Consider the following 22,725-nt stretch of genomic DNA (forward strand, 5'->3'; position numbering starts at 1 on the left):
TTTCAGATGAGCACACCTTCCTAGTTTGGAACTTTCCAATCATTGTTGGATAGGCTCGATATGGAAGACAGAGACGCGGCACTCACCAAGGTCATGCAGATTACTTGAAGCTTTATTGCTGATTAAGTGGCATGCTGCGCAGGCTGGGGAGCGGGATGGCCACGGTGCGCTTCAGTGGTGATGGCCGTTTCGCGCAAGGATCGCGCTTCTTCAGACCGCCTAATTAGGTGAGTGCCGCGTCTCTGTCTTCCATATCGATTTTGTTCCTCTGCATACACGCTGAGTATACATCTTGATCTACGGGGGTAGCCGCTGGTCTATGGACTTCTGACATATAAGGGGCAGAGGTGATTTACATTATTGCGTAGTGCCGCTGTTTTTCTATTCCCTCTCATTTACCATTGTTGGATAGGCGTGTGCATTGATAAGGAATGTGACGTCATAACACTACCCAGAATGCACTTTTGCTACTGGGGTAGTATTAACTGCTAATACCTAGGTGGCACTGTTGTATAAGCTATAAGCATCATACCATTAAGGGTTAACTCATACATGCCTGACATTTTCAATACTACACACCTCTGACATCTAGAGGCCTTGTCTCAGAGCTGAGGCCCAAACTTTGATACATGAGTATATACTTTGATGAACATCTACACAATTCTCACTGTGAAATTCATGTTCAGATAAAAAATACAATGAAGCCTCTACATCTGCAGGTGTCGTGTATCTTCTAACTGTCTAAATGTTTAATAGATTGTTACAATAACACTAGCTCTTTGAACGGCGCAGTAATCTTCCCATGGACTTACTTCGGCCTACATGAAAATCCATGCAAAATAGTGAATATAAATTAACATTGCTCTTCAAGGCAATGAATATCCATTATAACTAGAATACTCATATATACATGTTTACACTTATGAAAAAGCACAACATATCCCCTTTCATTACAATATATTCCATTGCAATAAGTTGGGTTATGTTGGAATGTCCAAAAAGGCTTTTCATACGGATCCCTCAGAGACATTAGTTCTTGTTTAAACTGTTTGTTACTCTTATAAAGATTTCTTGAATGAGTCAATAACTTTGAGTGTAAATTGGTGGTGACGATAGTGTCCTCCACAACGGAATATAAGTCCGATAGATGTTGCTTCTGATTTTCCATCAGGTTCCTTTTCAGTGAACAGATCTCAAGTTCCAATGTCTTAATTGAGATGGAATTAACAGCTGATACACCGGTGGCAATGAGAGTGCCCACTACACCAAAGATTATGGCGGCTGCAATCGCAGAAATGAACCGCTTTGGTCGTCAACTTGTTGAAAACTGTTCTCTGGTCATGGTTTTCCTTGTCTGTTCCAGGATCTGTGTATTCCTTTCTTGCGAATAGCCGATGTGCATTTGATACCACATCTTTATCTCTGGAGACAAAATCTCAGAAACGTTGAACTGTTTTTCGCCGAAGACACGTGGATTGAAAATGACGTAGATCTTTTGGGATAGAACCCTCTTATTCGTCAAAATGAATCCTGCAGCATGATTCCCAGATGAGGGGCCTGGAAATCCTTCCCCAAGATCAGGATGATGTAGATAACGGCAACAACTCTCAATGCTATCTTGTGCCTGTAATATATTGTATGACAAATATGAGTACATACTGTACATCTTCCACTTTTTTTTTATCACTCCTGCAAGAAAAGAGTTCATACTACCATACATCTTTGATTTGGCATAATTTATTTTATTGAACAGAGCAAGTTCTTGATTAAAAAGTGAGTCAAGAGATAATTATTTACAGAGGAAAATACACGAGGATAGCTTAGTACATTTGTATGTTCATACTATACCAATCCTGGGTTTCCGTCTTTAGCTTGAACCTTGATATCTCTTTACTCCTGATCCTCTGGCAATCCATCCATTTGGCGAAGTTGTGACCTAGGATGACAAAAACGTAATTGATCAATATGCATCCACTTCTCTATAAATTCATCCCCCTTAGGAATTTTGATTTTGTAGACCACCGGTGACAATTTGTCAATGACGACATAGGGTCACTTCCGGGAAAGCAGGAACTTCTTTTCCATCACCTGATCCTGGGCAAAGTTACAAAGTTATAGAGATAAACCTGATCGGAAATCTGGTACTCCTTTTGAGTAGTCTTTAGGTTATAGAATGTTTTGGCACTCACGGCTGCTTTCTCCAGATTCTTCTGGGCAAATGCAAAAGCATGCTGAAGGTGCTTGCGTAGATTCTCCATGTATTGATGAGCTGTTGAAGCATTTATCAGATTTTGGTCTGTTGTCCGGTAGAGTAAATGCTGGGGTAACACCATCTTCCTGCCTGTGATCATTTCGAAGGGAGAAAGTTTGGTTGCCGCGCTTGGGGTGGCCCTGACGGCCATGAGAACCAAAAGCAACTTTAGATCCCAGTCCTTACCGGATTCATTGACAAATTTCTTTAGAATGTTGACAATTGTTTGGTTGTAGAGTTCTACTCCACCACTGGAGGCTGGGTGATAAGCTATATGTAGCTTCCTTTTTACCCCCAGTATCTCCCACATTTTTGTCATCACCTTACTAGTGAAATGACTTCCGCATCGGACTCGATGCGTTGGGGAAGACCAAACCTGGAAAACACGTGGTTAATAAGTAGAGACGCGCACACACTTGAACTGCTTGTCTTGCAAGGCAAACATTCCATCCATTTTGTGAACAGACAAGTCACGGTTAACATATATCTGTTACCCTTTGATCAAGTCGTTACTGGTCCAATAGAGTCAATTTGGATGTCTGACCATGGCATGGACATCCCCCTTTTCATCAGTTGTGCCTGATGATTGGGTGCTTGTGGCTGGAATTGAGGACATATTAAACATCCTTGACAATATGTGTGAACGTCTTGCAACGTATAAGGCCAATAAGCATAATCCCGTAATAATTCTTATGTTACCTTCTCACCTAGATGACCAGCCGTTGGGGCGTCATGGACGTGCTTTAGCATCAAACCTCGGTATGCCGTGGGTACCACCCATTGTGAGATACCATTCTTCAAGGTTCTTACCAACAATCCATCCTGTAACGAGAATTGGGACTTACCCTTCATCAAAATTCGTAACTCTTCTTTGCTTACACAGTCTTCCATAGTTATAGGACAGTTCTGCGGATCTTCAATGTGTTTGTAAAACATACCAATAACTGGATCCCCCTTTTGACTCGCGAAAAGATCCTCACTAGGGGAATCTTGGCTCCATTGAGCCACACTGGCTTCGGTTTCCTTCTGGGCCTGTCTTCTTGTCATTGCATCCACTTGGATATTTCCCATGAGGTCATCAACATCTAAGACTTCTCCATTAATGGCTGCTTGTTTGGCGAGGAAATCTGCCAAATCATTCCCCTCCTTATCCATACCTGGATATTTTCAGTGACCTCTTACCTTTTTCATGTAAATGGTTAGACCGTGGGTGGTAACCATCTTGTCGATCCTACAAAACATTTTACCATGCTTGACAGGATTATTGTTACTTCTTACCATATTAGACCTTTTCCATCCAGGGAAGTACTCCACGAAGCTACAGTGAATATAATTAGAATTTGTGATTATAAAAAACTCTTTAAGACCAGAATTGATAGCCAATTGTACAGCTTTATACACAGCAGTAAGCTCTGACCTGGCTACTTTTGGAACCAATTTTGTATCCGATGGAGACATCTGGGAATGTGTTATTCCACACTACTCCAATACCAGCAACCAATGTGCATTCAGTTCCTATATCGGAATGGAAAGAACAGCATATATCAACATATACACATGGTAAGGATTTGCAGTATTCTTCTTCATAAGACTTGTATGGAGATGAAGATTGTTCTTCCAGGAAATCATTTTCTGGTGATTCACCTTTATGTCCTGAATTGGAACAATCGTGAAGTTCAGCTAATTCTTGAGCAATTGGATTCTTATTATTTTGTTTGTACCTGATTTCCAATGGCCATCTCATTAAGGACATTGTCCAGGCGGTTATCCTGCGGTTTGATAAATTCCCATCCTTGATTTTATCACTCTGCAAATATTGCAGGGGTTGGTGTGCAGTTCCCACAATTATCTTTTCGCCCTGGATAAAACTACTGAAATATTGCAAAGCCCACACAGTTGACAGTAATGCTTTTTCACGGTCATTGAACTTTACCTCAACCGGTGACAAGGACTTGTTGGCATAGGCGATGATCTTGTTCAGGTTGTCCTGTTTTTTGAAAAGGACCGCACTCAAGCTTTTGTCAGTGAAGCATTTTTCAATGTAAAAAGGTTTTCAACCTTTTGGATAGGCAAGGCATGAGGCCTGGATAAGTCTGACTTTGAGCTCATTCACAGCTTGCTCGTGACGCTCACTCCATTCCCATTTTACTCCTTTCTTTAGCAACTGCAAAAGAGATTTTGTAATCTCAGGATAGTTGTCTATGAACTTACGTGAATAGTTCATCATGCCCAGGAAGGATCTCAACTCATTGGGATTTGTAGGTGACTTTGTGTTGATCACTGCGTCCACTTTCTTCTTCTGTGGGTTAATTCCATTGGCAGTGATTTCGTGACCTAGAACATTGACTTTGGTACGACACAATTGAGCCTTCTGTAATCGCACCAGCTTTTCTCAGTTGGGTTAGTACATGCCTCAGTTCCGCAATATGCTCCTCAAAAGTTGTGCTTTTGATTAGGATGTCATCCACATAGGGTAAGGAACCGCGTTCAGTGGCATTAGTCATCACCGCATTTATGTACCCAAAAGGTAATCGGGTCCATGCATATTGTTGCTTTCCAAATGTAAAGGCCAGTTTGTATTGATCCCTCTCATCCACCTTAATTGTCCAATATCCTTGCGCACAATCCAGAGCAGTGAAAATTTTATATCCCTGTATTTACGCCAAACTCTGGTCAGTATACGGCACGGGTCTTCCGGACATGTATACATGTTTAACTGCCTTAGGTCTGAACAGAGACGAAATTGACCATTGGGTTTGAGAATCCCAAGTACAGGATGGTTGAACGAGCTGTGTACTAGACGGATGATCCTCCGCCTCTCCAAGCTTTTGACGATTTCCGATAGCAACTCGTAAGCTGCCAGCAAAAGTTGGTACTGTTTGACATATACAGGGATCCGTCTGGATTCTTGCGACGTGTAGGTCAGTTTCCCCACAGTCGTAAGAATCCTTAGCAAACATGTCCTGGAATTCTGCAAAGAGCCCCTTTAGCTGTTGATGCTCCGACTCCTGGGAACATGCGTCAGCTATAGAGATTTGCTCTTCCACCTGTTCCTGAAATTCTGGAAAGATATCAGGTTGACTTAACTTGAAAGCTTCTTCAAGCTCACTAGTTAAATCGTTTTGAGTATTGCGTACCTTCTCCTTTCCTTGTTGCCATGACTTGTACTCCTTCTCATCGATCTCATGGTTGAAAACCAGTGATGATTCTTCTATGTGGCATGTACCTTCTTCAGAACTGAAAGGATAAACAAAGTGGATATTGAATAACCCCTCAGGTGTTGAGGAAAAATGTTGTTCCACTACCTGCTCTTCTGTTAAGTATTCGTCAGGAATAAGTCCAATGACATCATTTTGGAAACCAAAAGTGTAATACTCCGAATCCATAGCCAGACCAATTATGGTGTCTTTTTGTAGAGATATACTATGGGGAGCCATACTATGAATACCATATGCAATGGATCCTGACGGATATTTATCATAGGAGTGGGCTTTACCTTTAGGCCGAGTTGCTGCATCCGCTTGGACAAACAGATCAAAGCATCTGCATTCTTCAGTCTTTATCCTTTCTTTACTTGAATGGGAAGAAGAAATGGTTTGCATCCTTCAGGGATTTTAACCTCATCAGCAACCATGATACTCACGGTATAGGGCATCTGTTGTCCCCATCTCAAGGCTTGCTCTTCATCCAGGAATCCCTCCGGGTTTCCAGGTAATCTGGACCATAGAGTATTGTTGACCAGATCAGTCTGCACGGCAAATCGGTGTAGAAGGTCATTACCTATGTACATCTGGTATCGTGGTTCATTCAACACGATGATTAGTCTTGTCTCCTATGGAAATAGACAATAGAAATCTTGCAATCACATTATGACTCTGTGAATCTCCATCCAGATCATGAACCCATTGGTCCTGTGGAGAGGAAACTTTAATCACTTTAGTAACCCTAAATCCGTTTCAAGAGACTTAAGCTCATGTAACTAGCTTCGGATTTCAGATCCAACTTGGCGTATTTCACCCGGGCCATATTGTTCACCTGTGTACGGGAATCAATAAGTTATCATTAACCTTCTCAATCCGTACCATGGATTGAGTATGCCTGGTCAGGTCCGCGACTTCCTAACTTCCCCCTTTAAGAGAAATAGTTAATGCATCCCCATCCAGGGTTACCTTTTCAATTCTGTCTTTCTGGATCGTTATGGTATGTGCGGCACCATTGACGGCTTCCTCGGGATTACCATTTTTCAGTATCGTGACATCCGGCGTTTGAATATTCCTAAAATAAACTTCAACAGAGTTAAACCTTTCCTTAATCACATGACAACTACGTTGGGGTTGTGCATTGCAAGAGTACTCATCGGCAATAGGTGCCTTCACCTGAGTCCAGACGGCTTCATTGATAAAGTCTACTATGGAACTCAATATTTTCTGGAGGTCGTTTCCTATGGTCATCCGATTATAGGTAAGGTCCACAATCAGTGTGGGATGTCTAATTATCTTCTTGCCAATTTTAAATATTAACCATGATGTACCTCTTACACTTATCAAAGAGCCATCAAACGATTTCAATCTCGGCCTCTTTGCTGTCACCTCTAATACCTGTTGGAAATAACTATATGACAATATAGTGGCTTGTGATCCTGTGTCAAGTAAACCCCTGATTGGCCTGATAAATTCATCTTGGAGATAATAAATCATATAAGAAATCAGGGTGTTCATTTATTTGACACTTTGACTGCAGCGTCCCAAACTCTTGTGAATTCTTGGAATCCCTGCGGCAGGCAGGAGCAGCAGCAGCCCCCACCTTTGGGGAAACTGGATTACATCACAGCTTACAGACGGCAGCTCGCAACTGGACGCTGAGATGATAGGATCACTCACTGGAGAAGACACATTAGTGCCCGGATCAACATGGTTAGGCCTCATGCACACGACAGTGCTTTTTCACTGTCAGTGATTTGGCTTTAGTGATCCGTGTCCGATTTTGCTTCAGTTGTGTTTTCTTGTGTCTTCCTTTTTTTTTGTCTGACAGGGGGAAAAAAGGAAGGTTAATGAAAAGTGTAATTTTATTGCACCAAGGACTTGTAGAAAAAAACGGACACGGATGACATACAGTACCAGTTGTGCATCCGTTTCTTTTGACGGACCCATTGACTTGAATAATGTTTTCCACTGACAAGAATAAGACAGGTTATTTTTATTTATTTTTACGGACTGAAATCACAGATCACGGACGCGGAGAAAAAAACAGAGGACTATCAGTTTTTTTTCACAGCTCCATAGAAATGAATGGGACCTCTGCTAAACTGTGAAAAATGACGGAACGGACGTGGATACACACAACGGTCTCATGCACACGACAGTATTTTTTGCGGTCCGCAAAAAGGGGTTCCGTTGTTCCGTGATCTGTGTCCGTTTTTGGTTCCGTGTGTTTTCCTTTATTTTTGGAGGATCTCCAGACATGAAGGAAAGCAAAAAAAAATCAAGTTTGCCATGCAAATGATAAGAAAAAAACGGATGCAGTCGTGCGGACGTGGATGACAATCTTGTGTGCCTCCGTGTTTTTTCACGGACCCATTGACTTGAATGGGTCCGCGAACCGTTGTCCGTGAAAAAAAAAAGACAGGTCATATTTTTTTCACGGACTGGAAACACGGATAACGGACGCGGATAACAAACGGTTTTCCACGAAAGTCAATGGGTCCGCAGAAAATCACGGAAAAAGGAACAACAGACACGGGACACAACAACGGTCGTGTGCATGAGGCCTTAAGCTGTATCTTGCTTGCATGAAAGCTACAACCAGTAAAGACAAGTTTGAACTTTACCTAAGATCTGGATCTCAATTTCTGCTGCAAATCCCTCAATTACTCCTACTAGCACCACACTCAATTTATTACAAGGGAGCCAGGATCCAGGAGTCCAGCCGTACCCAGGTAGGAGACACCGCTGACACTATTACCACTACCATACAGAGACATTACACCACTCTGGCATTCCTAACCTGGTACATGAGTTACAACACCCTTAAAGGGCCCTGTGTTAGTACCCTGCGCATGCTGCAATTGGCGTCACGAACAAAACTATAGACTATTATACCCATATCCTGACCCACTGCATAATTTGGCGTCCGTGTGACCATACCACGGTCCGGCTCATTGCATTTTTGGTGTCACAAACAGGATCGGATCGAATTGTGTGCCTATCCCTGCATAACCAGATCCAACTGTGTACCAGCATAATCGGATCCAATGTGCCAACAGGATCAAATTGCATGTTTGTACTGCAAGACCTGAGAATTATGCCAAAACCCTAAAAATTGACTTTATTGCTTAGTTGCTGGGCCCGAAAGCGCTATGCGGTGCGCACCAGCACTCAAAGGGTTAATTTGCCGTATTTGCAAAATGAAGCGGGAAAAGCCAAGAACGTCCTCTCAAGAGCGCGAAGATGCCGAATACGCCCCCCTAGAGGCGGAACTCTAAAGCCTGCCCACCAAGAACTTTGCAATGTGAGTCAAGGGAGTGCAGACTTCTCCCTCTGGGCTCCACCCTCACTTCCTGAACGCACCCCGACAGAGGAGCCAAGCAAGATGGCGCTCCCTTCACCAAAATGGAACCAGATGGTTATCGGAGGAGATCCTGTCTATGAGGATCACCCGCCAGAGATCCAAGTCTCCTAACCGGTGAAGAAAAGTGGTCCCTCCGTCTTTGCCGCAATCCCGGAGGCAGTGAATCCCTCCGCGGCTACCGAACACCGCACTCCAGCCCGCACCCGCAGAAGCAGATGCCACCCATCTCAAGACACTGGAGGAGACGACTGCACCAACCATCTTGCCGGCTGCACCAGCGACTGACGTCCCGGCCCAAAAGCAAGCCGCGATTCCTGCAGAGCGGACTACAGCTTCGGAGACAGCCATGATGACGTCACCTATTGCCGAGGCCCCCGCGCACCACAAGGAGGCATCGGAAACGGCCGCCCGGCCGGAACATCAGGTAGGAGCAGACGCGCTCCCTGAGACCCAGGCCCAGTCCGAAGCTGCCCCTGCACCGCTCCCGGTGGGTCCCAATTCCCCTGATAGGCCCAAGCCTGCTCCGCCAAGCACACCTACTGGTGCAGCGGAGGCGGCCGGAACTTCCACTCCGCCATCCAGAGCCAATACCGCCAGAGCGGTACGTTTGAACCCAGAGGTACCCACAGAGATCACTACCCATGCCCAGATGGCCTGGGAATATAAATCGGCTGTTGAGGAATGGGTGAAACAGGTCATAGATGATCCCCAACCAGGAGACCCTAAGCTAACCAGACACACTGGGACTGTACTCTGGTTCTCAGTTGAAAGAGGAGTGGGCTTCCTCCAAGACAGTCATTCCGGTGCTGAAATATTTGTAGGCCGCCGCTCTGTTAAGCGCCACTACTTGCCCCAGACCCGTCACAACCTGTACACAGGGGATCAAGTGGAGTATACCCCTATGCGCTCCATCCAAGGCCCATTTGCTGCCGGTGTGACCCTGCTGGTCAAACCTTTGTCCCCTGCAGTTACCCCAGAGACCTGGCAGGAGAGCCCAGGCTCTGCAGGAAAAGTTAGATGTTTGCAAGAAACCCAGGATGGCAGATTGTGGTTTAAAGAACAGCATCAACCAGAACCTGAACCACTCATCCCTGACCTGGTCGCACCACCAACCCTACGGGTGGGCCAAATCAATAATTCAGTTCTCACTTTTAATCCCAGAGTGCAACCATATGTTTTACTATGGAAGCAGCCCCAGGCACCCTCAGTTTTCCTACCAGAACCCCTTCAGCCGGAGGTATTAACAGCCTCTGCACCGGCTAGGGATCCTGGCTTGCAGCTTGTCACAGCTGCATTCACCAGGCTGTCTGCTCAGCCATTAACAAAAGCCACCACAAGAGGGCAGTGGTGCACTACTACTGCTGCAACCCTGAGCTACCAGAAGTAAGAGTGCCCCCTAATGCGCTTTAGTAGCTCAAGCAGCGAGGAGGACCTGGATGTCCTTCTCTAAAATGCTCCTTTTCTAAAAAATAAAGGAACTATTTGGGAGCCACGTCATGGACTGTTCCTGATGGGTGAGGACCCGTTGGCATTGTTTTAATGTTTTCTTTTGCAGGTTGCCTTATTTTGTTCTCACCCTGATGGTCATGTGCTGTAAGGACTCCCTCCATCATCATTTAACCTCTCATATCCAAGTTTGCACATTGTTTTAGCCCCTTTCTCAGGTTACTTGATAACCTCATGGAACTACGGTTCTAAATATGCTGCTTTTATGTGTTTTTATAGCAATTTGGCGAGAGAGAAAAGAGAGGGGAGAGGCGCTCATAGGGTGGTGGGTAGCGGTTGTGTTGTTTTGCGTAATGGTCGAAGTGTGCTCACCTTTTGGTGTTGTGCTGGTTGGAGCACAATGTCCGTGAAGGTAGGTACACGTGGAGAAATAAGGGGGCGTTGGTTTTTTTGGGAGGGTCGGTGCTGCCAATACCCGTTCGGTCCCTTAGGGTGGAGTTGCCAAGGACTCCTAGGGACTGTGAAGGAAGAAGTTGCTGGTTTGTGTGCGAATGCACACAGTAGGGTATTTGTTTGGCGCACAAAAGGACGACCTCAGACAGTGGACTTTGGTGAAATAGCTGTTTTTATTGTTCAGTAGACAACGCGTTTCGGAGTTTATAACTCCTTTATCAAGTCTTAATCGGGCGTCAGCAGAGAGACTGGCCAGATGGCTGGAGCGTCTGGTTGTGCTGGAAACGCCGCTCTCCATGTGCCTGAGCGCGCGCTTTTTAAGTTCGGGTGGCAGGGGCGGGGTTGTGACGTCAGACGGGGGCGTGGTGGTGACGTCAGGCGGGAAGGTTACTGATGTTGCTGCGCCGATCAGCTGGTGTGCTAGGGGGCGGGGGAGCGGCGTCCTTGGTTGTTGTGCCGATCAGATGGTGTGCTGGGGGCGGGGTTGTGACGTCCTTGAGTGCTGCTCGGCAGGCGCTGGGCAGTAGGGGAATGTGTAATGTGATGAGTGGTGGAAAGTGTAATGTGTTATGTTGGCAGCACGGGGGGGAGAGGGGAAATGAGGGGGCTGGTGCTGTGTAATGTTATGTGTTGATGGGGTGGCTGTGATGGGGTGTTTTGATGGGGTGGCTGTGATGGGGTGTTTTGATGGGATGTGATGTGATGAAGGGGCTGGTGTATTGTGGCTGGTTTGATTCATATGAAATAGGGTGGGGAGTGTACTAGGGTGGCTGGTTTGAGGCATGTATTTGACCTAGAATGGCGCGGTGGTTGGCAGGTGGGCAGACGGGATGTGGTGGTAGAGAGAAGGGGGGGGGAATTATTGGGATGGATGGTGGTAAGGTGGGTGGGAAAGGAGAGGTGGGAACGTGAGTGCTGTGGGTGCTGGAGGTGGTGGGCACGGCGGGGGGGGGGGGGTTTAGGACATGGTGGGGTAAGATGATTGAAGATGGGGGAAGGGGAGTGGATGGGGGTGGAGGGGGGGCAGTGAAGTAAAGGGCAGTGGTGTGTGTGAAACAAGATGGAGTGGTGCGTGGCAGAGTGCGTGGTGTGATTTGAAGGGCAGGGATCCGGGTTTATTTAGATGCAGTTGGTTTCTAACAGTTCGTTTAGGCAATCTGGGTTTTAGAAGCAGTTGGTTTCTAGCGATTCGTTTAGGCCGTATGGTTCTATGGTTTGTAGTTTGAATATCCAGTACATTTCTTTTCTCCTCAATTTCTGGTAGCGGTTACCATGGGTGGCTGGGATTTCTTCAATGGGTAGTAGGGAGAGGTCTCCTGCATCTTTGTTGTGTGCCTGCAGGAAATGTCGGGATACTCCATGTTTAAGGAAGCCGTTCGTGATGTTCCAACGGTGTTTATTCATCCTCTCTCTCAGAGTGATGGTGGTCCGGCCAACGTATTGTAATCCACAGCTGCATTCCAATAGATAAATGATGTATGTTGATGAACAGTTTAGGAAGTGCTTTATTTCAAAATTTTCTCCTGTTACATTACTGGAGAACTTGGTGGTCCGATTTGAGATGTTCAGACAACACTTACATCTTTGGTGTCCGCATTTATAACTTCCCAGCATTTTGGGAAAAAGGCTCAAAATGGCTGGGGGATGTTTTTTCTGAGGGCGCAGGCGACTAGGGGCGATGAGATTTTTGATTGTTTGGGCTCTTCTGAACGTTATGTGTGGTTCTGGTCGTATATGTTTCGTTAGGAAGGGATCCGCTTGTAGTATCTGCCAGTGTTTCTTCAGTATATTTCTCAGGGTCGTGTGGTTGGTATTGAATGTGGTTATGAAGGATGTCTTGTATTTTTTGGTGGTATCTGGATCACTTAGTTTAGTGATTGGTGGTTTTGTTTCTGATGGTAGGCAGTCCTCCTGGGTGTATTTCTGTGCCTGCCGTAGTGCTGCTTTGACGACGCCGCATGGGTATCCTTTGTTGCGGAATCTTTTTTCAATTACCTGGCTTTGTAGTTTGAATTCTTCATCCTTTGTGCAGTTTCGACGGATCCGCTTGAATTGGCTGAATGGGATGTTATTTTTCCACTTTTTGTGGTGTGCGCTCCTGTAGTCCAGATAACCATCTACTTTTTTAAAAAAGGTCTTTGTTTCGATGATATTTTCCTTAGTGGATAGGACTAGATCCAGGTATTCTATAGATGTTTCGGAATAGTTGGCTGTAAAGGTGAGGTTGAAGTTATTTTTGTTTAGGTGGGTGGTGAAATTGTTGGCCTCTTCTAGGCTGCCATCCCAGATCAAAAGCAAGTCATCGATATAGCGTTTGTAGAAGACTAGTTTGTCTTGCCAAGGGTGTTTGTTGTAGATGAATTGGTTTTCGAAGATTCCCATGTACAGGTTCGCGAAGCTGGGCGCGAATCGCGTCCCCATAGCGGTCCCTCTGGTCTGCTTGTAGATTTTGTTCTCAAAATTGAAGATGTTGTGTTTGAGAATGAAGTCGATGCCGTCCAGAATGAATTGTCCCTGTGAGGTTGGCAGGTTCGTGTCTTGTTGTAGGTACTGCCGTATGGCGTCTATCCCTGTATTATGTGGGATGTTGGAATATAATGAGGCTACGTCAAGTGTGGCCCAAATGTATGATTTTTTCCAATGTACCCTTTTGAGCAAGGTGATTAGAGTGGCGGAGTCCTTCAGGTAGGAGGGTAGTTGGATGACATATTTCTGTAGAAAAATGTCGATGTAGTGTGATAAATTGATTGTGAGTGAGGAGATGCCAGATATGATCGGTCTCCCTGGCGGATTGTGGGTGGATTTATGTACTTTTGGTAGATGGTAAAAAAGTGCCAGGTTCGGGTGGTCTATGGTAATGTACCTGCACACTCGGAAAAAACATCCCCCAGCCATTTTGAGCCTTTTTCCCAAAATGCTGGGAAGTTATAAATGCGGACACCAAAGATGTAAGTGTTGTCTGAACATCTCAAATCGGACCACCAAGTTCTCCAGTAATGTAACAGGAGAAAATTTTGAAATAAAGCACTTCCTAAACTGTTCATCAACATACATCATTTATTTATTGGAATGCAGCTGTGGATTACAATACGTTGGCCGGACCACCCTCACTCTGAGAGAGTGGATGAACAAACACCGTTGGAACATCACGAACGGCTTCCTTAAACATGGAGTATCCCGACATTTCCTGCAGGCACACAACAAAGATGCAGGAGACCTCTCCCTACTACCCATTGAAGAAATCCCAGCCACCCATGGTAACCGCTACCAGAAATTGAGGAGAAAAGAAATGTACTGGATATTCAAACTACAAACCATAGAACCATACGGCCTAAACGAATCGCTAGAAACCAACTGCTTCTAAAACCCAGATTGCCTAAACGAACTGTTAGAAACCAACTGCATCTAAATAAACCCGGATCCCTGCCCTTCAAATCACACCACGCACTCTGCCACGCACCACTCCATATTGTTTCACACACACCACTGCCCTTTCCTTCACTGCCCCCCCTCCACCCCCATCCACTCCCCTTCCCCCATCTTCAATCATCTTACCCCACCATGTCCTAAACCCCCCCCCCGCCATGCCCACCACCTCCAGCACCCACAGCACTCACGTTCCCACCTCTCCTTTCCCACCCTCCTTACCACCATCCATCCCAATAATTCCCCCCCCCCTTCTCTCTACCACCACATCCCGTCTGCCCACCTGCCAACCACCGCACCATTCTAGGTCATATACATGCCTCAAACCAGCCACCCTAGTACACTCCCCACCCTATTTCATATGAATCAAACCAGCCACAATACACCAGCCCCTTCATCACATCACATCCCATCAAAACACCCCATCACAGCCACCCCATCAAAACACCCCATCACAGCCACCCCATCAACACATAACATTACACAGCACCAGCCCCCTCATTTCCCCTCTCCCCCCCGTGCTGCCAACATAACACATTACACTTTCCACCACTCATCACATTACACATTCCCCTACTGCCCAGCGCCTGCCGAGCAGCACTCAAGGACGTCACAGCCCCGCCCCCAGCACACCATCTGATCGGCACAACAACCAAGGACGCCGCTCCCCCGCCCCCTAGTACACCAGCTGATCGGCGCAGCAACATCAGTAACCTTCCCGCCTGACGTCACCACCACGCCCCCGTCTGACGTCACAACCCCGCCCCTGCCACCCGAACTTAAAAAGCGCGCGCTCAGGCACATGGAGAGCGGCGTTTCCAGCACAACCAGACACTCCAGCCATCTGGCCAGTCTCTCTGCTGACGCCCGATTAAGACTTGATAAAGGAGTTATAAACTCCGAAACGCGTTGTCTACTGAACAATAAAAACAGCTATTTCACCAAAGTCCACTGTCTGAGGTCGTCCTTTTGTGCGCCAAACAAATACCCTACTGTGTGCATTCGCACACAAACCAGCAACTTCTTCCTTATGTGTTTTTATGACATTTTATATCTCCCATTGGATTACAATTAACTCTTTATTATTCCTGTGGATTACAATTGACTTTTGCCCTGTTTCCAGAGGATTCTACATCAAGTACTTAATAAGAAATCTTATTTGAGCATATGATTGCACTAATAAATTTGCACGATTTTTCAAAATGTTTGCTGCAACGTAAAAAGCTTGCACCCAAAGAAAAGACTCAAACGTATACCTGAGCTCTTTGTGATCTCTATGTGATATTTGCATAATGTTTTTGCACTAATTTCATTACCAGTTTACAGGTTATGTAATATTCAAGAATTATATGCCCATATCCCCAGAGTTGTGTTACGAAACTTTTTTACCCCGCTACAACCTGTTAAGAGTATTTACATTGTCATCTAATGTAATTTCCCATAATATCCTCACAAATGTGCATTAAAGCCTTGTTACATGTATATTGTTGTCATTCTACATGTTCACCATCAGGTGGCAGCAATGTTCTGGCAAGGAGTTAATTCAGTTTAGTGTTTCTAGGCTGGAATAGTACATTCCAGTTTAGCTCCCCCTCTGTGAGCAGAAGTAGGCTATGCCCATTTCCTGCCTCATGGGGAGGGAAGGAAGTTAAGTTAGTGTGCCAGCCACCCCTGCTAGGGGAAGGCTGTGCGTGTAGGAGCTCCCAGATATAGGGACCCAAAGCCAGGAACTTGTCTCGACTGAGACATTGATCATCATCCCCAGCCTGAGCCCTGCAGTCTCAGCTGGTAGAAGCAAGCAGACAACTCCAGTTACAGGAAGAAACCATACCCTGAGAAGATAACTGTGAGCAAAGCCAAGAGACCCAGGAGAAGCCATATTCCTCCTTAGCTAGTCAGTCCCCATACAGCAGAAGATAGAAAGTGCAGAAGCCACAGTTTAGAGCTACTAAGCAGACATCCTTTCCTGTTAAGCTCCAGGTACATGAGAGAGCAGAAGATAAATTCCTGCCAACCATTGCCACTACCTGCTGGGACCTAAGACAAAAGCTGTATCTTGCTTGGATGAAAGTTATAACCAGTAAAGACAAGTTTGAACTTTACCTAAGATCTGGATCTCAATTTCTGCTGCAAATCCCTCTATTACTCCTACTAGCACCACACTCAATTTATTGCAAGTGAGCCAGGATCCAGGAGTCCAGCCGTACCCAGGTAGGAGACATCGATTGACACTATTGCCACTACCACACAGAGACATTACACCACTCTGCCATTCCTAACCTGGTACATGAGTTACAACACCCTTAAAGGGCCCTGTGTTAGTACCCTGCGCACGCTGCAATTGGCGTCACAAACAAAACTGTAGACTATTATACCCATATCCTGACCCACTGCATATTTTGGCGTCCGTGTAACCGTACCACGGTCCGGCTCATTGCATATGCAAATGATCCTCTAGGAGCAAAGGGAGCGTTGCCATTACACCTAGAGGTTCTGCTCTCTCTGCAAAGTCCCTGTGCACTTTGACAGGACCAGGCAGTGTAAACATGATCACCCCTGTCCCTGAGTTCTCCTAAAGTCTTGCGCTGCGCCGTGCTCCAAAGCATCCAGTGCAGGTGCAGTACAGAAAGGAGGCTCACAAATGTACCTGCCAAATGTACATAATGAACAAATTGTTCCCTGCTTTTCCTAAGCTGCAAAAGTCCCATTTCCCTTCTTTAAGAAACAAAAACTAAGTAAAGCGCCTGCAAACAATATTTTACCTATAGTCCTTGATATGGGCCCTACAAACATTGTGGGTGGCGTTATGATATTATGACACTGTTCCTTTAAATTGCTAGAGTCACTTGGTCTGCAAATATTAGGGCTATTTCCCCTTTAAATGCTAATAGCACCCAAGTAAAAGTTGGACTATCCATCCTGTACAGCAGTGTTTCCCAACCAGTGTGACTCCAGCTGCTGCAAAACTACAACTCCCAGCTTTTGGTTGTGCGGGCATGCTGGGAGTTGTAGTTTTGCAACAGCTGGAGGCACACTGGTTGGGAAACACTGCTGTAGAGGATCGGGCAGTAAAAGAACTGTTCATTTAGTATTCAATCGATTGCTTTTTCAAATTTGGGGGGAAAAAAATGTGCGATCTGCCGAAAAATTTATAGTAAAAATAAATTATTCATATAAATCATTGTGAAAAATCGGAGCCGTAGAAGTGTGCTGGGCGATGAATGTGCCATTAGAATACACAGAGAATGGGATCAGCCTTAGGTAATAAATATTGCATGCTACTACAAGCAATGGCATTTATTCATGGTAACGCCGCTCTAATTACTTTTAACTGCGAGAAAGTTGTAAGTGCAGGTGTCACAATGATATTGCTTTATCTACATAAAATGCAATCAAATGATTTCGAATGGAAAAGCAGTTTGACAATGACGTAATTTATTGTAGTTATAATATTAGAACTCGAAAGAAAGACGATAGAAATCTAAGGTTTAAATCTGCCGGGGACTTTCAATGCTCTGCTACCATCCTATCCTTGTCTGTAATGCGGACAATAACAGGACATGTTCAATTTCTTTGCGGAACAGAAATACGGAAACGGAATGCACACTGAGTAACTTCAGTTTTTTTGCAGACCCATTCAAATGAATGGTTCCGTATGCGGTCCGCAAAAAAACGGACAAGGATAGGACAGTTCTATTAGGGGCCATCTGTTCCGTTCTGCAAAATACGTAATGCACACGAACGTCATTCATATTTTTTGTGGACCGCAAAATACATATGGTCGTGTGCATGAGCCCTAACAGTGAAGTAGCTACTGAATAGGATGTGTAAAATTAACAAATGCACCTGGGCCCTGTTGTCTGAGGGGGTCCCATTAACACTTAGGCCTCTTTCACACGGCCGTTGCGGAAACATGTGCGGGGGCGTTGCGGGAACACCCGCGATTTTTCCGCGCGAGTGCAAAACATTGTCATGCGTTTTGCACTCGCGTGAGAAAAATCGCGCATGTTTGGTACCCAAACCTGAACTTCTTCACAGAAGTTTGGGCTTGGGATCGTTATTCTGTAGATTGTATTATTTTCCCTTATAACATGGTTATAAGGGAAAATAATAGCATTCTGAATACAGAATGCATAGTACAATAGCGCTGGAGGGGATAACATTATTTTTTTTTTAACTCACCTTAGTCCACTTGCTCACGTAGCCGGCATCTCCTTCTGTCTTCATCTTAGCTTTGTGTAGCAACAAGGACCTTTGGTGACGTCACAGTCATCACATGATCCATCACCATGGTAAAAGATCATGTGATGGATCATGTGATGACTGTGACGTCACCAAATGTCCTTGTTGCTACACAAAGCTAAGATGAAGACAGAAGGAGATGCCGGCTATGCGAGCAAGTGGACTAAGGTGAGTTAAATTTTTTTTATTTTTTTTTAACCCCTCCAGCGCTATTGTACTATGCATTCTGTATTCAGAATGCTATTATTTTCCCTTATAACCATGTTATAAGGGAAAATAATAATGATCGGGTCTCCAGCCCGATCGTCTCCTAGCAACCGTGCGTGAAAATCGCACCGCATCCGCACTTGCTTGCGGATGCTTGCGATTTTCACGCAACCCCATTCATTTCTATGGGGCCTGCGTTACGTGAAAAAAGCAGAATATAGAGCATGCTGCGATTTTCACGCAACGCACAAGTGATGCGTGAAAATCACCGCTCATGTGAACAGCCCCATAGAAATGAATGGGTCGGGATTCAGTGCGGGTGCAATGCGTTGAACTCACGCATCGCATCCGCGCGGAATACTCGCCCGTTTAAAAGGGAGCTTAATCAGGTTGTGCCATGAAAACCAGCACCTGGATCTGAATATTTACGTATTTGTCATAAATAAAAATTGTATAGCCACTGAGCTGTCCAATAAAGTGTCTCTGTGTAGCGCCACCTGCTGTTTGTTATTTTCCTTATTTCTTGTCCACCTCACTGAGATGGTCGCACGCGCATAGTTTTAAGCTTCTGTTAGAAGCTGCGGCAGTTACAGGGAAAGAGCTACAGCAGAAAGGACACACCAATTGAGCTGCTAGTCTGAAAAACATCTACCAGAACAGTTGAAGCAATGAATGTGGAGATGGCTGGATCCATGTGAGGTACAAGGCTGGTTCTAGCTTTGTTAGAGATTGTCATGTCATGATGTCTGATATTCATTTTTAACATCAATCATGAAATAACCCCTTTTAAGAGACCTGATACACTTTTTTGCATTATGTCCCAGGAGGTTCAAGCAATGCTTCTACTGGACAATGGTGCTTTTTGGACACTTGCCTGGAGAAGCAGAGGAGTAAGGGCACTTTCACACTAGCGTTTTTCTTTTCCGGCACTGAGTTCCGTCAAAAGGGCTCAATGCCGGGAAAAGAACTAATCAGTTTCATCCCCATGCATTATGAATGGAGAGAAGTCCGTTCAGGATGCATCAGGATGTCTTCAGTTCAGTCATTTTGACTGTTCAGGCAAAAGAGAAAACCGTAGCATGCTACGGTTTTATCTCCAGTGAAAAAAACTGAAGACTTGCTTGAATGCTGGTTCCGGCATTTTTTTCCATAGGAATGTATTAGTGCCGGATCCGGCATTCAAAACACCGGAATGCCGGATCCGAAAAAAAGGTGAAAAAAATAAATGCCGGATCAGTTTTGCCGGATGACACCGGAAAGACGGATCCGGCATTTGAATGCATTATTTTGACTGATCAGGAATTTTTAAGACTGATCGGGATCCTGATCAGTCTTACTTATGCCATCAGCTGGCATACGTTTTGCCGGATCACTCTGCTGCAAGTGTGAAAGTAGCCAAAAGAAAGATGCCAGAGCCCTGTGTCACGTGAGTGGTAATTTGGGGGCCATCTTGGAAGTAGTGCAACACATGCCATGTGGCATAAACTTATCCTCCTGCTGAGGGTGAGTGCTGAAGAAGGGCCTGCTGCATCAGGTAATTGCCGACCAGACAATGCAGGGGTAGGAATCATCCTGCTATGTCTGTGTGGTTCAGACTGTCTTGTCCTTAAGTTTTCCCTCGGGCAAGATGGTGGATTGGGTCTCAGCTGGGTGCCATCTAACTTCCTGTTCCAGATATAAACCTCTCAAGCCTGTTACTCATTGCTTGAGTATTGTGTTGTAGCTCCTGCTTGTGCAGTCCTCTTGCCTGGAACTTTCTCTCTGGTTTGTTGCTCCTCCTTGCGGTTTACGCTGCTACTCCTGGACACCTGCTGACCGCTCGCTAGGTTTCCCCCTGACATCTCGTCTGGATCCCTGCCTCCATCTCCACTGCATACTGCCACGGTGTGTCTGGATCCCTGCCTCCATCTCCACTGCATACTGCCACGGTGTGTCTGGATCCCTGCCTCCATCTCCACTGCATACTGCCACGGTGTGTCTGGATCCCTGCCTCCATCTCCACTGCATACTGCCACGGTGTGTCTGGATCCCTGCCTCCATCTCCATTCCTGCTACCTCCTGTTCTGGACTCCAGTGCCTCCTGCGTTTGGTCCTAGTCCCTGCCATTGGATTCCAGCAGTATTCCACTAGTATCGTGACAGGTGCAGAAGTTCCAGAAGCCACATGCATCAGCACACTGAGGTAGGGTGGCCAGATGTCTGACTTTAGGTTTAGTTTTCTGGCTCCCTGTCCTCATTGCACTGGACAGATGCAGGGGTGTCCTCCTTCTCTGTGGCTCCATGCTCAGACAGCAGCATTGACCTGTCTGAGCGTCGACATGTCACTTTGCGAATGACTGAAGATGAGAGAAACATTCCGGGCAAGACACATCTCACATTAAGGTCTGGTAGTGTAGCAGCGCATGCGCAGTTGCTCCTCCAGCAGTAACAGGCAGGAGATTGACCGTTTCTGGTGCATGGAGTGCCAGAGATGCACCTAATTTATTAAAAGGCTGTCTCTTAATAAATTAGGCAGATCTTACTTCCGCGCACAGTGGACATGGGAACACCAGTCTGGATAAATGTCTTTCTTGGAAAGATTTGTGGGCATGCTCTGTGGCCTGTACAGAAACTATTGTGCAGGGAAGGGGGTAAATGAGCTGTGATATCAGCTATTGTGATTGTTAAAGGGGTTCTGCAGTTTTTATAAGTGATCGACGGGGGGTCAGACACCCGGGACCCCCGCCGTTCAGCTGTTTGAGAAGGCAGTGGCGCTGGCAGTAGCGCCACGGCCTTCTCGCGGTTTACCGCAGGCCCAGTGACGTCACGACTAGTATCACTAGCCTGGGCGGGGCTAAGCTCTGTTCACTTGAATAAAGCTTAGCCCCGCCCAGGCCACTGATACTAGTCGTGACGTCACTGGGACTGCGGTAAACAGCAAGAAGGCTGTGGCGCTACTGCCGCTGCCTTCTCAAACAGCTGATCGGCAGGGGTCCTGGGTGTCTGACCCCCCCGCCGATCAAATGCTGATGATCTATCCAGAGGATAGATGAATCAGTTTAAAAAACTGCAGATCCCCTTTAAATCCTATGTTATCTCTATGGGCTTCTCCGGTCATTGTAATCCTTCTTGTGACAATGATGATATGACTGCTTAGAAGCGATCTCTACAGAATAAGAAGCATCAACCTATTGAGAGGCTCAGTGGAGTGTTAAACATGATGAAATGAAAATTGTAAAAAAAAAAAGTAATAATAATAATTTTTAAAATATGCACTTGATTTTCATGGCCAGATGGACCCCGTTGAAATCACTGGGACCATTTTTAATGGCACCCGTCTAACGACCATTAAAAACTGATGCAAAATGGCTATTAAAAACAGATAGATGGAATGTACAGTACACACTGATGTAAAATGGTCATAAAAAAACTGACTATGTTTTTTTCACTGTTGTGTGAATGTAGCCTAAGGCTAGGTCTACACGATGACATTTGTCGCGTGACATTTTGTTGCACTAATGTCGCGCGACAATTTTTATAACGGCAGTCTATGGTGTTGCACTGCAACATGCGACATGCTGCGACTGCAACGCGACAGACGCAGAAAATCCATTCGAGATGGATTTTTCTGCGACTGTCGCGTCGCAGTCGCAGCATGTCGCATGTTGCAGTGCGACACCATAGACTGCCATTGTAAAAATTGTCGCGCGACATTAGTGCAACAAAATGTTGCTCGACAAATGTTGCGCCCTATCTGTCGCGCAACAAATGTCGTCGTGTAAACCTAGCCTTATACACATTTTAACCCTTTTAGCAGTGGAGCACTGCTGTAGCAGTAGAACACTGCACTGCACACTGCGATTTAGGCCGTACTCTGTGCTTCTTTTAGACATGCTAAAAATGAACAAGCCTCTAAAGCATTATTTAGATATGTAATAATTAGAGGCGAGTGAAGTTAATAAAATTTGATTTGGCTACTTCGCCAAAGCAAAAATATTTTCTTTGTGACTAATTACTTCGTCACAAAGCGCATTTCTTTGTAAGTAGTGGGTGCAATGACAGAGAGCCGCAATTGCGCTGCACCCCGTCATTGCACCCCTCAGATGCCGCATTCATACACGATTGCAGCATTTGATAGCAATAATCTAGTGTAAA

This window comes from Bufo gargarizans, chromosome 3, assembly GCF_014858855.1.
Source record: "Bufo gargarizans isolate SCDJY-AF-19 chromosome 3, ASM1485885v1, whole genome shotgun sequence".
Taxonomy (NCBI): Eukaryota; Metazoa; Chordata; class Amphibia; order Anura; family Bufonidae; genus Bufo; species Bufo gargarizans.